We start from the raw sequence: 18,725 nt of genomic DNA on the forward strand, positions 1-18,725 counted from the left end.
GATTATATTGAACGGGGGATTAGGTTCAAATGCTCTATTCCTGTTCCTATTTTCGACACTTCTACGTCTTCAGCTACCATTTCATTTATTGGACCTTTAACATTGGACTTTGCCCAAAAAACCCTCCCAATTGCTTATCCAGGATCAACCAAAGCCTCCAAAACCTCGGTATTCCAGAGTTCAGCTTCAAATTCCACAATCCTCACTGGTGCCAAATACTCCTATATCCACCACAATGTTCATTCTCTCCCTCCGTTGCCTGCAAAACTACTATTATGTTTTCTGTCACCAATTTTTGACTTGTTAGTTTCCATCTATTGCTCTATATAAACTCTAAATGTTCTATAATTCTGGTCTGCATACCCTTCCCAGGGGCAAATCTTCTTTGCCGATTGCTCCACATTCATTGACCTATACTGCCTCCCTCTGTTTACAGTCCTTTCAATTCACAGCCTTTATTCTCATCAAGTGTCTCCCAGTATTTCCTCCACATATTTCTGTAACCTCCTCCAAACACTCTAAGCTCTTTGATATCTTTCAGTCTGTTTTGTGCAACACACATCCTTCACTTAATCAATGCGGGTGGCACGGCGGCTCACATCACCAGGGTTTTGGTTCGATTTAACCCTTGGGTGACTGTGCGGAGTTTGCATGTTCTCCCCATATCTGTGTGGGTTTCCTCTGGATGCTCTGGTTACCTCCCTCAGTTCAAAGATAGATTGGGTTGGGATATCCGGTCGGCATGGACGGGTTGGACCGAAGGGTCTGTTTCTATGCTGTGCATCTCTATGACTCTATGTGCAGCTTAGTCGGATCAGCCGTGCTAAAGTTTCCAGGGATGTGAAGGTTAGGTGGATTAACCATGGGACTGCAAGGTTACAAGGATTTGGCAGGGCTGGGTCTGGGTGGGATGCTCTTCAGAGGGTGGTAATGGCCTTGATGAGCTGAAAGGCATGCTTCCACACTGTAAGGGTTCTGTGAATGGTTCCATAAACATCAGTGACATGGTCTCTGCTCTCTAGAAATTGTACAGGGCCCAGGCATTTGAATACATTGCCTGACTTGCAGTGACCTCTTGTCACGGCCAAGGGTGACTTGCTCTGTAAGGGAATCTAGGCTGTGACGGCCCACTTAGACGAATATCCATCATTAAAAAGTATGCATAATGATTGAGCCCTTTAGTTAAATATCAGTAGCCTCAGGGTTTCCAGAAAACCAGACAGCAACAGGAGAAAAAGAATTAAGAACGTTGGAACACTGTTTTGTTTCTGTTTATAAAACGATAGTGACCATCCATGATGTGCTGGTCCATCATTTCCTGTGGGAGGAACCCCACTAAATGAAGCTGATTCTTGTGCTGTGATATTCAGGGCAAATTCCACACAGGAACCCTTTGGGAGTGGTGCTGGAACACATTCATGGAGAGCGGATTTGGAAATGACCTGTCACCAAATTATTTCTGGTGTATTTCCTGTCAGATATGGAGACAATGGTAGAAATATAGGAAAGAGCCATGTCAGCATGTAACTATAAGAGCCAGAGGGAAAGGGAAGGTTTGTCTGAGATAACCAAGAGAATGGAATTCTAATGATTAAACTGTCGGAAGTCACTACTGCAGGCTAATAATTCAGTGATAGGGTCAGTGGCAGTGTCCCAATCTCTGAGCCATGAGGCCCTTGTTCAAGTCCCATTAGCTCTTGAAGTATGTAATAATATCTCTGATCTGGTTGAGATAGAAAATATCAAATGACTCTTCCTCAACCCGGACGAAAACTCCATTTTAACTTAATCCCCTCCTCTCTCTCTTTCTTCCCTCATTTTTGTTATAATTCTGCTGCCTCTGATGGGTGAAATGTCCATTCACAGGGCAGCCCTTTTACGTTCCTGTACATGCACAGATGCACCAAACGATTTAAAGGGCTTGTTCACCTAAACAAATGATTGGAGACATTGGCTGAACTACAGCTGTCGCATGGAAACACCACCACTTTCCACTGCCCCTCCAAACCACACATCATCCTGAAATATGTCGCTGTCCCTTCATTGTTGCTGGGTCCAAATCCTGTAACTCCCTTTCTAACAGCAATGTGAGAGTACCTTCATCAAACAGACTGCAGAGGTTCAAGGACGCAGCTCATAACATCATCTCAAGGACAATTAGGGATAGACAATAAATTAGGTCCCAGCCTGTGACATCACACCCCTTGAATGAATAGGAAGATCCAAATGTGACTAAATTCTCATATGCCTGTAGATCTTATTCAGAACACATTATGTTCGATAGTCTATGTAGTTTCTGATTGTGTATATGCTTTATGATTTCATCCACAGTGTCTGATTTTGTGTATAGCATTTGATTCCCTCAACAGTGTTGAATATTCCCCATGCTAAAGCTAATCTCTTTCTTTCTCATGTGTATGTGTTTGCTTCCATCTCCACTATTCCATTTTATGAGTTGTAATCTGGATTAGAATTTGCTGTAGCACAACACCATTAGTTAGACTTGATTTCTCCAACTTTCAGCTCAAATAACTTTGTCCATTAGGTAGTTGATAAAGTGTGAGCTGACTGTGTGCGGTGAAGGAGATAAAATCTGAGTGAATATAACAACCGATGAGGTGTCTCCTTAATCAGTAATGTGTCAGAATGGGAAAGTAAAAAGTGGAAAGACTTAGGAGAGGTAATTCAAACAGGTGCTTTTAGCTCCAGGAAGAAAAGTAGAGGTGGAAAGAAAGAATCTTGAATGAGATAGGTAATTCACTGTAATTCTCTTGCGGGTGCCCATGGCTACTCCTTTGGTTTGGAGGAAGTGGGAGGATTGGAAAGAGAAGTTGTTCAGAGTGAGGACCAGTTCAGTCAGTCGAAGGAGGGTGTCAGTGGAAGGGTACTGGTTGGTACGGCGGGAAAGGAAGAAGCGGAGGGCTTTGAGGCCTTCGTGAAGGGGGATGGAGGTGTACAGGGACTGGATGTCCATGATGAAGATAAGGCATTGGGGGCCGGGGAAGCGAAAATCATGGAGGAGGTGGAGGGCGTGGGTGGTGTCCCGAACGTAGGTGGGGAGTTCTTGGACTAAGGGGGACAGGACGGTGTCGAGGTATGCAGAGATGAGTTCGGTGGGGTAGGAGCAGGCTGAGACAATTGGTCGGCCGGGGCAGTCAGGTTTGTGGATTTTGGGCAGGAGGTAGAAACGGGCGGTGTGGGGTTGTGGGACTAAGAGGTTGGAGGCGGTGGATGGGAGATCCCCTGAGGTGATGGTTTGGTGGTGGGAGATGGGGTCATGGTCGAGGGGGCAGTAGGAGGAGGTGTCTGCGAGCTGGCATTTAGCCTCAGCAATGTAAAGATCAATGTGCCAAACTACTACAGCGCCTCCCTTGTCTGCCGGTTTGATGTTGAGGTTGGGGTTGGAGCAGAGGGAGTGGAGGGCTGCACTCTGCGAGCTGGCATTTAGCCTCAGCAATGTAAAGATCGTGCGCCAAACTACCACCTTCCTAGACCTCTCTATCGGGCGACCGACTCAACACGGACATTTACTGTAAACGACCGACTCCCACAGCTACCTAGACTACACCTCCTCCCACCCTGCCCCCTGTAAAAACACCATCCCATATTCCCAGATCCTTTGCCTCTGCCGCATCTGCTCCCAGGAGGACCAATTCCACTACCAAACAACCCAGATGGCCTCCTTCTTCAAAGACCGCATTTTCCTCTCAGACGTGGTTGACGATGCTCTCCACCGCATCTCCTCCACTTCTCGCTCCTCGGTCCTTGAGCCCCGCCCCTCCAATTGCCACCAGGACAGAACCCCACTGGTACTCACCGACCATCCCACCAACCTCCATGTACATCGTATCATCCTTCATCATTTCCGCCACCTCCAAACGGACGCCACCACCAGGGATATATTTCCCTCCCCGCCCCCCATCAACGTTCCGGAAAGACCACTCCCTCCGTGACTACCTCGTGAAGTCCACACCCCCCACCAACCCAACCTCCACTCCCGGCAGCTTCCCCTGCAACCGCAAGAAATGCAAAACTTGCACCCACACCTCCCCCCTTACTTCCCTCCAAGGCCCCAAGGAATCCTTCCATATCCGTCACAAATTCACCTGCACCTCCACACACATCATTTACTGCATCCGCTGCACCCGATGTGGCCTACTCTATATTGGGGAGACAGGCCGCCTACTTGCGGAACGTTTCAGAGAACACGTCTGGGACACCCGCACCAACCAACTCAACCGCCCCGTGGCGGAACACTTTAACTCCCCCCCCCCCCCCCCCCCCACTCCGCCAAGGACATGCAGATCCTTGGTCTCCTCCATCACCAGACCATGGCAACACGACGCCTGGAGGAAGAGCACCTCATCTTCCGCCTAGGAACCCTCCAACTACAAAGGATGAATGCAGATTTCTCCAGCTTCCTCATTCCACCTCCCCCCCTAACCTTATCTCAGTCCCAACCCTCGGACTCAGCACTGCCTTCTTGACCTACAATCTTCTTCCCGACCTCTCCGCCCCCACCCCCTCTCCGGCCTATCACCCTCACCTTAGCCTCCTTCCACCTATCGCATTCCTAACGCTCCTCCCCCAAGTCCCTCCTCCCTACCTTTTATCTTAGCCTGTTTGGCACACCTTCCTCATTCCTGAAGAAGGGCTTATGCCCGAAACGTCGATTCTCCTGCTCCTTGGATGCTGCCTGACCTGCTGTGCTTTTCCAGCAATGCATTTTTCAGCTCTGATCTCCAGCATCTTCAGTCCTCACTTTGCCCAGACGGTAGTGAAGAGTCAATCACATTGTTGATGGTTTAGAGTCACACGTAGGCTAGACCAGGTAAAGATGGCAGATTTCCTTCACCAAAGGGCATTGGTGAACCAGATGGGTTTTTAATGATAATTGACAGTGGTCACTATTAAGTTGGACTTTTTATCAAATTCAAATTTCAACCATCTTCCATGTTGCTCCCAGAACAATAGACCGGAGCTCTGAATTACTGGTCCAGTGACATCATCTTCTCTGGAGAGGCTGGGGGTAGAGACACCTCTAGCTTTGATTGGATGGCAGTTTCAGAATTTCAACCCAGGAAACAATATATAAGTCAGGACGGTGGGTGGCTCAGAGGGCACCTTGCAGTTTGTACCACTTTCATTCATCTGCTGGCCTTGTCCTTCTGGGTTGGAGTTGTGGGTTTGTCAGGTGCTTTCAAAGGAGCCAAGATGAATTATTTTGTGAACTTAGCAATTTGATGATAAACAATGCAAGCCAACAGTGGACTGGTGCAACTGAGACAAGAACTTTTGGATGTTTGCCTTTAACTTTATACCTCCCTGACCTGGTTACTGCGCCCTTACTGCATAATGACAACAAACAGCAATTGCCTCACCATCATTGCGACCGCAAAAAAAAAGTGTCAATGGCTTCACCTCCTGATTAAATAGTAACATTCTCTTCACTTTCCAAGGCTGAGCTCAGCCAGTGCTTCCTGATCATGTTTAAAATGCTGCTAAAATTTCCTGTGCTGAGCCTCAACATCACCTCATCCACAACAGCACCATTATTCCATTCTGCACATTGGCACCAGTCTTGAGTGAGCTAGTCCACAGGGCTGCCAAAATAGGGCATGTGTTCGTGTGCTGTGGAGTTTGGAAGTGACTTGAATCTCCCCAAATTTGGCTGCAAGGTAGGAGACTATCCCAGCAGTTCTGGCTCAATTCAAAAGCGCAATATGAAGGTTGTATTCAGCTTGAGATAATAACCTGCAGTCAATTAAAGTCCACTTGGTGAAACTGCATAAAGTTTTGTCTGAGTGGCCCAATGGCTAGCACTGGTATTGCAAAGCCCCAGGAACCCAGGTTCGATTCCACTCTCAGGTAGCACCGGTGTGGGCTTCCTCCCACTGTCCAAAGATGAGCAGGTCAGGCGGATTGGGTGTGTTAAATTGCCCTCTAATGCATAGGGATTATGAAGGTTAGGTGGATTAGCCATGGGAAATGGAGGGCTCCAGGAATGTGGAAGGAAGGAGGGTCAATCTTCAGAGGATCGGTGTGGACTAGATGGGCCGAATGGCTTGCTCCCACACTGTAGGAATTCTTAGGTAAGCATTAGTCTGCACTCAATCGCTCACAGAGAATGCACCGTGGATCTATTAAGTTTCCTACTCCCTGTGACGTTTTAAAATCTCCTCCTCCTCCCTCCTGCAAAATAACTACAAACTCTTTCTGTGGCTGTGATTTTAAGGAGGCAATATTACATTCAGCGTCGGACCTAAGGAGACGATTAAATGAGCCACACTGTAAACTGCCTTTAGCACAGGGGAGTACACCAACCCCTTTGGCAACTATTTCCTGTTGCCGCTGCTTTAATGCTAAACAGATCTCTTTCTTTCCCCCCAATTCCTAGCCAGAGCTCCGGACTCCTGTCAACTAGCCGCATGTTCCCTCCCTCTCTCTATTTGCTGTAGACAGTGAACACCGAAGGCAGGGTAAGGAGCAAGGAGAGATTATATCCTGGTAAGTGTGTCTTTTATTTGGGGGGGTGCTTTCTGTTCTCTCTCTTCTCGAGGTCATGTGCAGTCAACATTTCTCTCTGCAGTTAGCTAATGGGTGTCTGGGAACATCTGGAAGTAAGTGGTCCCCTTTCTGAGATTGTTTGCTGGGAGTGAGTGAGAGAGACACACACAGAGGCAGGCAGGCAGTCTGTGAATATTGCAACTCCCCTGTTACTTTACTGGACAGGCTTTTTTTTCAGCATCACCGGACTCTGTCAGCTCAGGCCAGACAGGAGGCTGGCCTGGGGCACTGAGACTTTGTCAGAAGGCTCTAGGTTTACTGAGCTGCAGAACGTTGATCATTTTGAAGGTCTGTAAATTGAGAAGTTTTTTTTTTGGTTTGTTTCCCTACTCTTTTGTGTGTGTTTAAGTTTCACAGGGTAGCCGAGACTGGGGGAAATATCTAATTAAGAGCTAAGTGACCGTCCAGGATTTCAGTGTAACACAGCCAGCGTGAGTTAAAATGGGATGAGAGTGCCTGATTATTGGTGGTCAGTGATGTGTTGCTGGATTCGGTGTGTGCGGAACCAGTTCACCCTCTCACTGAGGATTAACGCTTTACCGGGAATTCCAAAGACAGTCTCCGGCGAAGACATACTCGGCCAAAAACAAAATCGAGAAGCTTCTGCTCGGGACTGAACGGGAGACAGAGTGAGGAATTAGGGACTGCGTTTAAAGGGGCAGAGGGACCTCAGAAACACTGGATTTAAAGGGGCAAGGGGCTCTGAGAAACTGGCACTGGATTTAAAGGGGCGGGGGTGTCTGGGAAGCAGACACTAGATTTGTAGGTAAACTGCTTTAAGAGTGTGAACATCTAGAGAGGTATGGGGCTTATTTTAAATCTTGTGCAAATGAGTTCGTTTTGAGTCAGTTAAAATCTTGCATTGTAAAATTTATTATGGAATTGGAGCTAGTCCAGACCTCTTCACTATTTAAACATTCCATTTGTGCGTGTATAATCTGAGCAGTAAGTACATTTTTGCTGTGGATGGACATTGGAAGAATTTTAAGGGATAAGGGGGAAATGGGTAACATCGGCACAAAGGATATTGTGTGCATTTGATGTAACTGTTTAACCTTAGTGAGTATCGCATGCAGTGAAATTAATTGCTTAAATGTTGCAAAAGTCTTTTGTAAGAGCTTCTAGCTTTCCAGCAACTGCCTATTTTCATGAGTACAACTGATGTTAAACTGCACAGTGGTGAAAAATAGCTGCGAGGCTCAGTTTCACAGACCAGTGGAATCAATTCAGCAGAGAATCGGTTATGGTGCGAATATTGACATGTATCCTATCCATTCAGTATGATGCAGAGACTGAAATAAGATTGTGTGTCTGGGGTAAATTTGCTTCCCTAACCCAAGCAGGAGAGAGGCAATCTGAGAGATGATTCAGCTTGTTTGCAAGAAACAATTTTTACTTATTGGTCTTTCTAATTCTCCTAGTTGGGAGACTGGTTTCTGAGTTCAGATTCTTCTTCTCTGTTCAATGCACTAACCCCCTCCTCCCAATGGACAATGATCCCTGTAGTGGTCTTGGGATCAGCTGTACAGTGCTGTGCAGACGTTATCCTCAAATACTGAAACCCTAACCCATAGGTTTCCAGTTCTGACAGTCTGTTATGTTTGTTTCTGAAATATTTCAGCACTGATACTCTAGAGTATTAGCGTCAAGGATTACACACTTGTCATTTGCAAAAAAAAATATAATACAAATTAATTAAAAGTAATAATTATTGCAGCAGCATTGACTCTTTCACATGAATTTGTGGCAGATCTTTTACTGATGTGTTTCTCAGGTCACTTTCAGTGTTCTAAATATTTAAATTTTGACCCTCCGGTAATTCTTTAACTCCGGGACCCAGGACACCAGGCTCCCAGACCTGAGCTAGGTTCAAACATCTGAATGATTGCCGCTGCTGTGACAATTCCCAAACAATGAACTTAAGATATTTAACAGGCAGCTCCTTTGAGATCGTAGACTACTAATTCATCACATACATCCTTCCAGTCTCACTTCTGCCAAGAAACACAGTTTGACTCACTGCCTTGAATCTTCTTGAAGTTTAAGTGATCTTGAGGGATTGTCATATTTCATTCTAGAGAGGCCCAAAATAGAAACACGGTCGAGGTGTCAGTCATGAATCAGTGGTTGCAATCTCGATTTGAAATCAAAGGTTTGTGGGTTCTATGCACTCTGGAGACTTGGCTGTATAAATCAGGTTGGGACTTCAGTGCATTGCTGAGAGAGTGCTATACTGCTGGAGGTACGGACTTTCAGATGAGGTGTTAAACAGAAACCTGGTCTGTTGTCATGGAAGCTCCCAGGACACTAGTGTAAGAAGAAGAGAGAGATGATTTTGTGAGCCTCTTGTCAGATTGCCCGAGTCTCCTGTGCTCTAGGAATGGAGATCCCAGTCTGTGAGGCCTGTCCTTTTGTGATATTTGTGCAAGATGGCGGCAGCATAAGATGCTCCAGTCTGAGCTCCTCTGCTCTGCCCATGACTTTTTTTTCTTTCATCGTCTTTTTTTCTCTTTTTTTTTCTCCTTTTTTTTACCTCCTTCCCGTTTTTTTTTCAACGAGTGACTTTGACTTACTCGGAAGGGAATGGAGGAGCTGGTGAGCCCCGGAGGCAAATCCCGTGACCATAAAAGATACCGAATTCTATTGTATTGTAGCTTGGGCCTTTCAGTCTTGGTAAATCCTTGGTCAGCATGGACAAGTTGGGCCCAATGGCCTGTTTCCGTGCTGTATGACTGTACGACTCTATAATTGTCCTGATGTCCGCTCCTCAAATATTAATGAAAACAGAGTAATACCTGATCACTGCTGTTTGAGTGTCTTTGATTCCTGAAGAAGGGCTTATGCCCGAAACGTCGATTCTCCTGTTCCCTGGATGCTGCCTGACCTGCTGCGCTTTTCCAGCAACACATTTTCAGCTCTGATCTCCAGTGTCTGCAGACTTCACTATCTCCTCTGTCTTTGTCATGTGCAAATTAGCTGCCATATATTGCAAAAGGGATCAAAGTTCAAAAATACTTCTTTTGGACCTTTGTGCGGTTGTTAAAAGGTACCATGTTTCCTTTTAATCTTCTGCTTATTGTATGCCAGCGGTGATCAGATACTGTCATAGCCACCAATATGCGGCCTGTAATCACTGTCTGTTATTTCCGTTGGCAGAAAGCAATAACACAGATAGCTTTGATACCTGACTGCCCAAATCCAACATCGTGAAAACAATGCTTAATACAGTAAATTTGTTAAAATGTTCATTCACAAACTGTAAGCACAGTTTTGGCCAGCACAATACCAGAAAGATGTGGATTTTTGGAGTGGGTACAGATAAGTTTTACCAGGATGTTGCCCGGTATGGGGGTATATTTAGCTATGAAGAAAGGTTGGATAGACTGGGTTTGTTTTCGGTGGAACGCAAGATGTTGTGAGGCGACCAATGGAAGTTTATAAGATTATGAATGGCATGGACAGACTGGAAAGTATGAGGCATTTTTTTACAGTGGACTGGTAAATTACCAGGGGACACAAGTTCTAGGTGGGGGGGTGTAGGAGGGACGTTTAAAAGAGATGTGCGAGGCAATGTTTTCACACAGGGTGGTGAGAGCCTGGAATGTGTGCCAGAGGTGGTAGTGAAAGCAGACACAATAGCAGCACCTGGACGAATACATGAATAGGAAGGGAATAGAGGCATACGGATCCTGTAAGTGAAGACAGTTTTAGCATGGAAGAGCAAAACGTGGCAGCGCAGGCTTGGAGGGCTGAAGGACCTGTTCCTTTGCTGCATTGTTCTGTGTTCTAAGTGTGAGCCTGAATGACGCTAACATTACTTGCTCCAAAATATGCCAGGGTGCCTCAACAAATTGGACATGGCACTATAGGAAGGCATCAAGAAGAACATCAAAACCTTTTTGCAATGGAAAGGAAAAGGATAACTTAATAAACTGAATATGTTTCCAGATAGAATGCTCATAGGCATTTGCAGAAAATGGGCAAAAGACAGCATATTGCACATATTTCAAAAAAAAAGAACCGTGATATAGAAGGGACAGAAAGCTAAGGTTATCCAACATTTTGTCAGAAGTCACATGACACCAGGTTATAGTCCCCACAGGTTTATTTAAAATCTCAAACTTTCGGAGTGGTGCTCCTCCATCAGATGAACTTCACTTGAGGAAGGAGCAGCACTTTGAAAGCTTGTGATTTTACGTAACCCTGGTGTCGTGTGACTTCTGACTTTGTCCACATCATCCTATATTTAAAAAAGAGGGGGGGAGAAATGTAAGAAATATAGATCAATGAGATTAAAGTCAGTGGTAGGAAAGGTGTTAATTTTATTCAAAGACCTTTTATTGTTGAAATTTGGGGAAATCAAAAGTATAATAAAGGATAGGTGGCAAAGATTTTAAAAGAGAAGGTCTTACTTCACCTTCTGAAATCCTATGGAGTAGTAATAGAGCAGACAAAAGTAATTGAGTGGTTGTAATGTATGTGAACTTTCAAAAGATCTTTGATAAATAACTGCATGGTAGACATGTGAGTATAAGGTCAGAACGTAAGGCGTCAAAGGACAAGTCACAGAATGAATAACAAACTAACTACAAAAACAGAAAACAGGGTGGGTTAAAGGTACTTACTGTGACAAGTGGACAATGGGAAATAGTGTTTCCTATTGGTTGGAGATGTGACACTTTTGTTGACTATTAAATTATCAGGACTCTGAAGTCAGAAAGAGATAGTCAAATGGCATTGTGTGTCAACCTCTCTTAATTTGTTTATCTGCACAAAACAGTTACACGTTTTCATCCACTGAAAATTTAGTCTTCTATGGTTCACAGTTTTAAAGAAAACAAAGGATGCTTACCTTCTGAAGTAGAAGGTGTGTGCTGTGGATGTGCCTTGTACTGTATCTGGACAGTCTGTCATGTTCGTATATTGCAAAAAACATGGTGGGAGTTTACTGTAATGGGAAAAACTGTGGATGGAACTAAGCTGGAGATATGGTTATTCTGAGTGACAATGACAAAATGCATAGTGACCTTTAATAGAGAATGTATGTGTAAATAGTGAAAGAGTTTGAATATAAATAGGTTTAATTTGGATCATTTTGATTAAAGGAATAATCAGATCTCACACTCCTTTGAAAGTACAAGTTTAAATGGATTACAGTTAGTTGTAAGACATTCAGCGATACAAATTCATAAATTAAAATTAGTAATACAGACACCAAATGAAACGGAAACAAAACAGTATGTTCGTTTCTAGACCACTTGAATGCAAAATCCATGGGATGAAATTAACCTAATTTAGACACGCTTAAGTACAGTTTTGGACTCCATGCCATAAAAGGGGTATAAATGCCCTGAAGAAAATGAAATAATTATTTACCAGGATTATAACAACAGAGATGGTGCAATTATCAGGCAAGGCAAGACAGCACAGAATAGAGTTATCTCCTGTAGAAAAGAGAAGATTGAGGAGGTGACCTCATGGAAGTTGTTGGATTATGAAAGGATTTGATTGAGTAGATGTGGAGAAGATAGAGTTGCCCAGCACAGAAACAGACCCTACGATCCAACTTGTCCATGCCGACCAGATATCCTAAATTAATCCAGTCCCATTTGGCCCATATCCCTCAACCCTTCCTATTCTAGTACCCATCTAGATGCCTTTTGTAATTGTATCAACCTCCACCACTTCCTCTAGCAGCTCATTCCATACATGCACCGTCCTCTGTGTGAAAAAAATGCCCCTTAATTCCCTTTCATATCTTACAACACCTCCCCCCCCCCCCCCTCCCCCAGGGGGAAAACAAATCCATCTTGTTTTGGATTCCCCCATCCTGGGGGAAAAAAGATCTTTATCTATTTACACTATCCATGTCCCTCATGATTCTGTAAACCTCTATAAGATTACCCCTCCACCTCCAATGTTCCAGGGAGAACAGCCCCAGCCTCTCCCTGTAGCTCAAAGTTTCTAACCCCGGCAACATCCTTGTAAATCCTTTCTGCACCCTTTCAAGTCTGTCTTAAATTTACCACTGTCCTCTTCAAGCAGTTTTTACATCCTGTCTCTTTGCAAATCTTTTGTCAGCTCGAGAGCTAACACAAAAGGTTTGAAAAAATACCACAGAGCTCAAGTTGAAACACATTAAAATGTTTCCTGTGCTTGTTTTGGACAGATGGTCAGTACATTCCTATTCTGGACCCTAAATATCAAGAATATTGAAGCAGTTCAGCAGTTTCCATGTGTTGTGGAGGTGAAAGTAAGAGTCATAAATAGAAGTTAATCACTCATACATTCAAAAAAAATTCAGGAAAATGTTTGCTCAGAAAGTTTGAGGTGAATAGCACAGACGCATATAAGGAAAATCTACATAAATATGTGAAGAAGAATAGAGGGTTAAATAAACCGGGAACAGGTGAAAGGTCACGTGGAACTTCAACACTGCAGAGATCAAGTTCAGCAGCTGCTGCTGCACTATAGAGTATACGTAATTCCATGAAAAAAAGTGTTCCTAACAAGCTAGCTTGACACTTAAGCTCAGTCACCATCTCCCTTCAGCCAGAGATTTGAAAAATGGAAGGTTTAACTGTATTCTAGAAGCCAGTCAGTTCCTACCTCCAATTTGTACACCCTCAGACTGCGTTCCCCTGACTGCTGTGGGACCCATGATGGGCATGTGATTGGTGGATGAGTATTACATCATGAAGAGAGCATCTATTAGAAGGAACCAGCAACAACTGTTGTCTCTGCAGTAGACGCTTTCTCCAAATCCCTGTCAATTGTCACACTTCTGAGTAAATCTCTTGTGCCTTATACAATATTTCAATGTTGAGTTGCATTGCTCAGTATGCATTTCTACGCTAGCCCAGGAACCTAACAATGTGTATTCTTTACTTAAAATGTAAAGATGACCTTATTTCAGCCTGTGGACTATCAATGTTGGTGAGATGAGGCTAAAATAACATTTTAAGTAGTTTTATCAGACAGATAGGAAATGGGCTTATGAAAATGATTGGATTAATAGTTTATGATTGGATTCAGTTTAATTTCTCTGTAAATCACCTTGTTTAACTTTAAGCAAAGTAACTTCTGAAATAATGTCATGAATCCTGCTTTCTGAACCTGGATGAGCTGTCATTTGAGATCTTAACTTTGTGATTTATTTTATCACTATATTCCCAAATATTCCTGAGGAGTGGGTCAGTGCCAGGTAATTCATGTGGGACCAGAGGCCTAGCAGGCATGAAATATGTCTCATCTATTGGATTTATCCAATGTGCATGCATGTGAAGTTATTCACTTTGTTAGCAAAAACAGGAATGCAGATTATTATCTGAATGGTGATTAAATTGGGAAAGAGGGAGGTGTAACGTGACCTAGGTGTCCTTCTACACCAGCCACTGAAAGTAAGCAAGACCCAGCAGGTGGTTAAGAAAGCAAATTGTATATTAGCCTTCATTCTGCGAGGATTCAAGTACAGGACTAGGGATGTCTTTCTGCAATTTAACAAGTGAAACCACACCTAGAATATTAAGTGCAGTTTTGGTCTCCTTTATTTGATTAGATTAGATTCCCTACAGTATGGAAACAGGCCCTTCGGCCCAACCAGTCCACACCGAATCTCCGAAGAGTAACCCACCCAGACACATTTCCCTCTGACTAACACACCAAACACTACGGGCAATTTAGCATGGCCAATTCACCCTAACCTGCACACCTTTGGACTGTGGGAGGAAACCGGAGCACCTGGAGGAAACCCACGCCGACATTGGGAGAATGTGCAAACGCCACACACACAGTTGCCTGAGGCTGGAATTGAACTTGGGACCCTGGTGCTGTGAGGCAGCAGTGCTAACCACTGAGCCACCTTGCCACCCACTTTTTGAGGAAAGATTTTCCGGCAAGGAAGGTTTCCCAGACTGATTCCTGGGATGACAAGACTGGTGCGCGAAGAGACTGGATCAATTAGGACTATATTCACTGGGGTTTAGAAGAATGAGGGGAGATTTTGTATAAATCTATAAAATCATACAGGACCCGACAGGATAAATGCAGGATATTTCTGATGAATGGGGAGTCCAGAAAAAGGGATCATAGTCTAACGATATGGGGTAGGTCATTTAGAACTGAGATAAGGAGACATTTCTTCACCTAGAGAGTGGTGAGACTGTAGAATTTGCTATCTTGAATGTTGATTGTTTTCAAAGAAGTAGTTACTAGGCTAAAGGGATCAAAGGGAATGGGGAGAAAGTGAGATGGGGGTCTGAGTTGGATGATCAGCCATGGTCATATTGAATGGCAGAGCAGGCATGAAGGGCTGAATGGTCTCCTGTCCTATTTTCTTTGTTTCAATGTTCTCTGTTATTAAGATATGCTATAAAATGCTCTGGGTTTCAGTCTTGGTGAAACTCTCCTGCTGGTTTGGTCATTGGCAGTCTACCCAAGAGAATTAAGTACTGTAAGGTGAATTGTCATTGCAGCTCATCTTGTAACAAGACTCACCTGAAAGGATAGCTGGCACTATCTTCTTCCCCTGTATGACTCTACAGGGCCTGTGTGATCAGGGATGGGTAAGGAATACCACCCAAAGTCTAATGGGAAGATGCTTATGTCTTAAACAAGGTGTAGTCTTTGGATGATACCTGTAATGTAACCTGTAACTGTTTGCTATGATAGAAGCATAGCCTCAGTAATAATTCTATGAGGAAGGTGTCTATATTGGGTCTGTCTTCTTCAAGATCCAAAGCTGTTTCCCCATTTGAATCCATGTGATATCATCGTATTGGACAATTCTTAATGCACTCCACAGCATTAATCCTTTAAGACTGCTTACACAATATAACACAGCTATTTCACTTTAAAGCCACAACTTTGGGAAAGTAAAAGTTATATTTCAATGTTATCCTTGGAGAAATGGTCCCAAAAGCCTATGAAACCAGTCATCATAATTTCACCTGTTCAGTCCTGCCACCTTTCTGGTGAATCTATACTGCACCCTCCCCCTGGGACAGTACATAATGCTCAAAGCTGAATACACTACTCCACATGAAGTTCAAGTCACTCTGACAGCAACTGTGGAGTTTCTTTTTCCAGTCGTATCATGGAGATCTGCTGAATGTTTGACAATTACTGGCAAATTTATAGTGCACACCTGTGTGCTTTGAAGTTTATAAGAAATCCCATTTGTGCTTTTTTAAATTCTGAATTGCAGACAGGACATTCACTGCACCCCGAAAATAATCTTTGTTCTTTATTCTTGCACAAAGTGACCTTGGCAATGAGTTGCAGGACAGTACTGCTGCGCAGCCCAGCAACAATAGCATAATGTTGACATTTCCCATAGTGATGCATCCATTTTACATAATCTACTGATGTTTGATGAAATAGCCTTGGGGTCCGGGGGAGATTTGCTGAACTGGAGCCTGCTCAGAGGTTCGAATGAATAAAGGATGTTTCTTAGGCACTGATGCTGGTTCAGTCTATCTAAGGTCAACATATACACAGCAATTAAAAAGCTTTGCTGTATCTTACTATTAATTCATTTTTGTTCTTTGTTAATTACATTTGACATCTTTCAACTTGATCACAAAACATCACCATTTTTCTATTGAACTGTCAACATTGAGTAATGACCATCTAGTACTATAGGTTGTACTAGTTTCAGAATGAAGCTCTCTTCCCAGTAACTGGGCTGAGGCATGACTTTAGGAGATTATCCACCACTGCAGCAGTGTGGCAGCTCCATTTTGTGTACTATAAAGCTCCCTGGATAAAAGCACTTCCATATTGAACAAGACATTATCTTTGTATAAACTTCTTTAACAGAGAAACATGGAAAATAGGTGCCGAAGTAGGCCATTCGGCCTTCAAGCCTGCACTACCATTCAGTATGATCATGGCTGATCATGCAATCTCAGTATCCCACCCGCACTTTCTCTCCATACCCCTTGATCCCTTTAGCTGCAAGGGCCGCGTCCAGCTCCCATTTGAATATAACTAATGAACTGGACCCAACAGCTTCCTGTGGGAGAGAATTCCACAGGTTCACAACTCTGAGTGAAGGAATTATTCCTCATGTCAGTCCTAAATGGCTTACCCCTTATTCTTTGACTCTGACCCCTAGTTCTGGACTTCCCCAACATCAGGAACATTCTTCCTGCAGCTAGCCTGTCTAGTCCCATCAGGATTTTATGGTTCTATGCAATCTCCCCCACATTCGCCCAAGTTCCAGTGAGTAAAAGCCCAGTCGATCAGTGTTTCCTCATATGTCAGTCCTGCCATCCCAGGAATCAGTCTGGTGAACCTTCGCTGGACTCCCTCAATATCAAGAATGTCCTTCCTCAGACTAGGAGACCAAAACTGCTCACTATTCTTGAGGTGTGGCCTCACTTAGGCCCTGTACAACTGCAGCAGGACATTTTTACTCAAATTTTCTCCCTATGTAGGCCAGCATGCCATTAGCTTTCCTCACAACCTGCTACACTTGCTTTCTAACCTTCAGCGACTGCTCCACTGTGACCCATGTTTTGTTGCACCTCACCTTTTCATAAACTGCCACCATTCAGATGATAATCTGAACAATAATTATAATAATTAAGATGAATGTAAAATCACTGCTAGCCATGTCTTAGTGATGCACTCCCTCACTACTGTCAGAAAGCTATGGATTCCTGAGTCCAATTCCAAAGACTTGAGTACACACCTCTATGCTGACACTCAAATGTAGTATTGAGGGAGTACTGTTGAAAGTGCCATAATTCTGACTAAACATTAAATCAATTCTCCGTCTGCCCCCTCAAGTGGATGTAAAAGGCCTCCGTGGCACAATTTGAAGGAGAGCAGGGATGCCTTTTCTGGTATTCTGGCCAAAGTTTGTCTCTTGGTCAACAGTTGACCTGTTATTTAACTGCAGTCTTTAGGATTGAAGGTGATTGATAGCTGGGAAGCAGTCACATTCAGGATTGTATCTACTGTGTAATACCTGTATCATTTTGAGGGTTTTTTTTTAACTCTACATCAAATCGTTTTGGATGATTTTGACATAAAATGAGAAGGAGCTCATTTATCATTAGATCAATCAGAGAGATAATGAGGATATTCTTATTAGATTAGATTCCCCACTGTGTGGAAACAGGCCATTTGACCCAACAAGTCCACACCGACACTCCAGAAAGTAACCCACCCAGACCCATTTCCCTCTGACTAATGCACCAAACATGATGGGCAGTTTAGCACGGCCAATCTACTTGACCTGCACATTTTAGGACTGTGGGAGGAAACCAGAGCACCCAGAGAAAAACCCATGCAGACACTGAGAATGTGCAAACTCCACATAGACAGTCACCCGAGGCTGGAATCGACCTGCGTTCCTGGCGCTGTGAGGCTGCAGTGCTAACCATTGAGCCACCGGTGTTGCTGTCTGGAATGCACAGTCTGAAAATGTGGTGGAAGCTGATTCAACAACAACTTAGAAAATTGAATTGTTTTTGTTCCCATGGGAAAAGTGAACCAGAGTGGGATTCATTGGATAGCTCTTTTTCAAAGATTTGGAATAGACATGGTGAGCCAAACGGCCTAATTTCTCTGCTGCATGATCCGTTCAGTCCTTTTTACATGAATTTGGCTTTTGTCTGATGCCAAAAGCTTGAAATTACTTCTGAAACAGTGGGAAGTTAGGAATGCGGAAGGGTCTTAATGAACTGGCTTGAAAGAGTTTTCTTGTCCTCTGTGTGTCTCTCATTGCTCTGTGTGTGACCTCTCCATCAGGAACCAACAGCATTTGCACTCTGGTCTCTGCTCGTGGCTGATGGTGTTGATGAAAGTGTGAGGCATTCATTTGACATCATTCTGCCTCTATCTATCAATAAACAAGTCATTGAAATTAAAGTGCTTGGCTATCTCTGGTGTTAGAGGGAGAATCATTGGGTCAGCATGGTGGCTCAGTGGTTAGCACTGCTGTCTCACAGCACCAGGGATCTGTATTTGATTCCAGCCTTGGGCGAATGTCTGTGTAGAGTTTGCACACTCTCCCTGTGTCTGTGTGGGTTTCCTCTAGGTGCTCCAGTTCCATCCCACAATCCAGAGTTGTGCAGGTTAGGTGAATTGGCCATACTACGTTGCCCATAGTGTTCAGGGATGTGTAGGTTAGGTGCATTAGTCAAGGG

General features: G+C 43.9%; 1 protein-coding gene across 3 annotated transcripts in view; it reads left to right on the plus strand.

The window, feature by feature from the left end:
• eva1ba (eva-1 homolog Ba (C. elegans)) overlaps positions 1 to 18,725 on the plus strand; it is a 94,062-nt gene that overhangs the window by 16,411 nt on the left and 58,926 nt on the right. For 2 of the 3 annotated variants that reach the window (XM_087976912.1, XM_043717910.2), the window contains exon 2: positions 6,398 to 6,507. The gene's annotated coding sequence lies outside the window, so the exon portion shown is untranslated. Of the gene's footprint in view, positions 1 to 6,397; positions 6,508 to 6,708; positions 6,856 to 18,725 lie in introns of those variants that run through there. The other variant, XM_043717912.2, reaches the window with a different exon arrangement.

The sequence above is a fragment of the Chiloscyllium plagiosum genome, unplaced genomic scaffold, assembly GCF_037043375.1.
Source record: "Chiloscyllium plagiosum isolate Xiang-an unplaced genomic scaffold, Cpla_swu_hap1 HiC_scaffold_30, whole genome shotgun sequence".
Taxonomy (NCBI): domain Eukaryota; kingdom Metazoa; phylum Chordata; class Chondrichthyes; order Orectolobiformes; family Hemiscylliidae; genus Chiloscyllium; species Chiloscyllium plagiosum.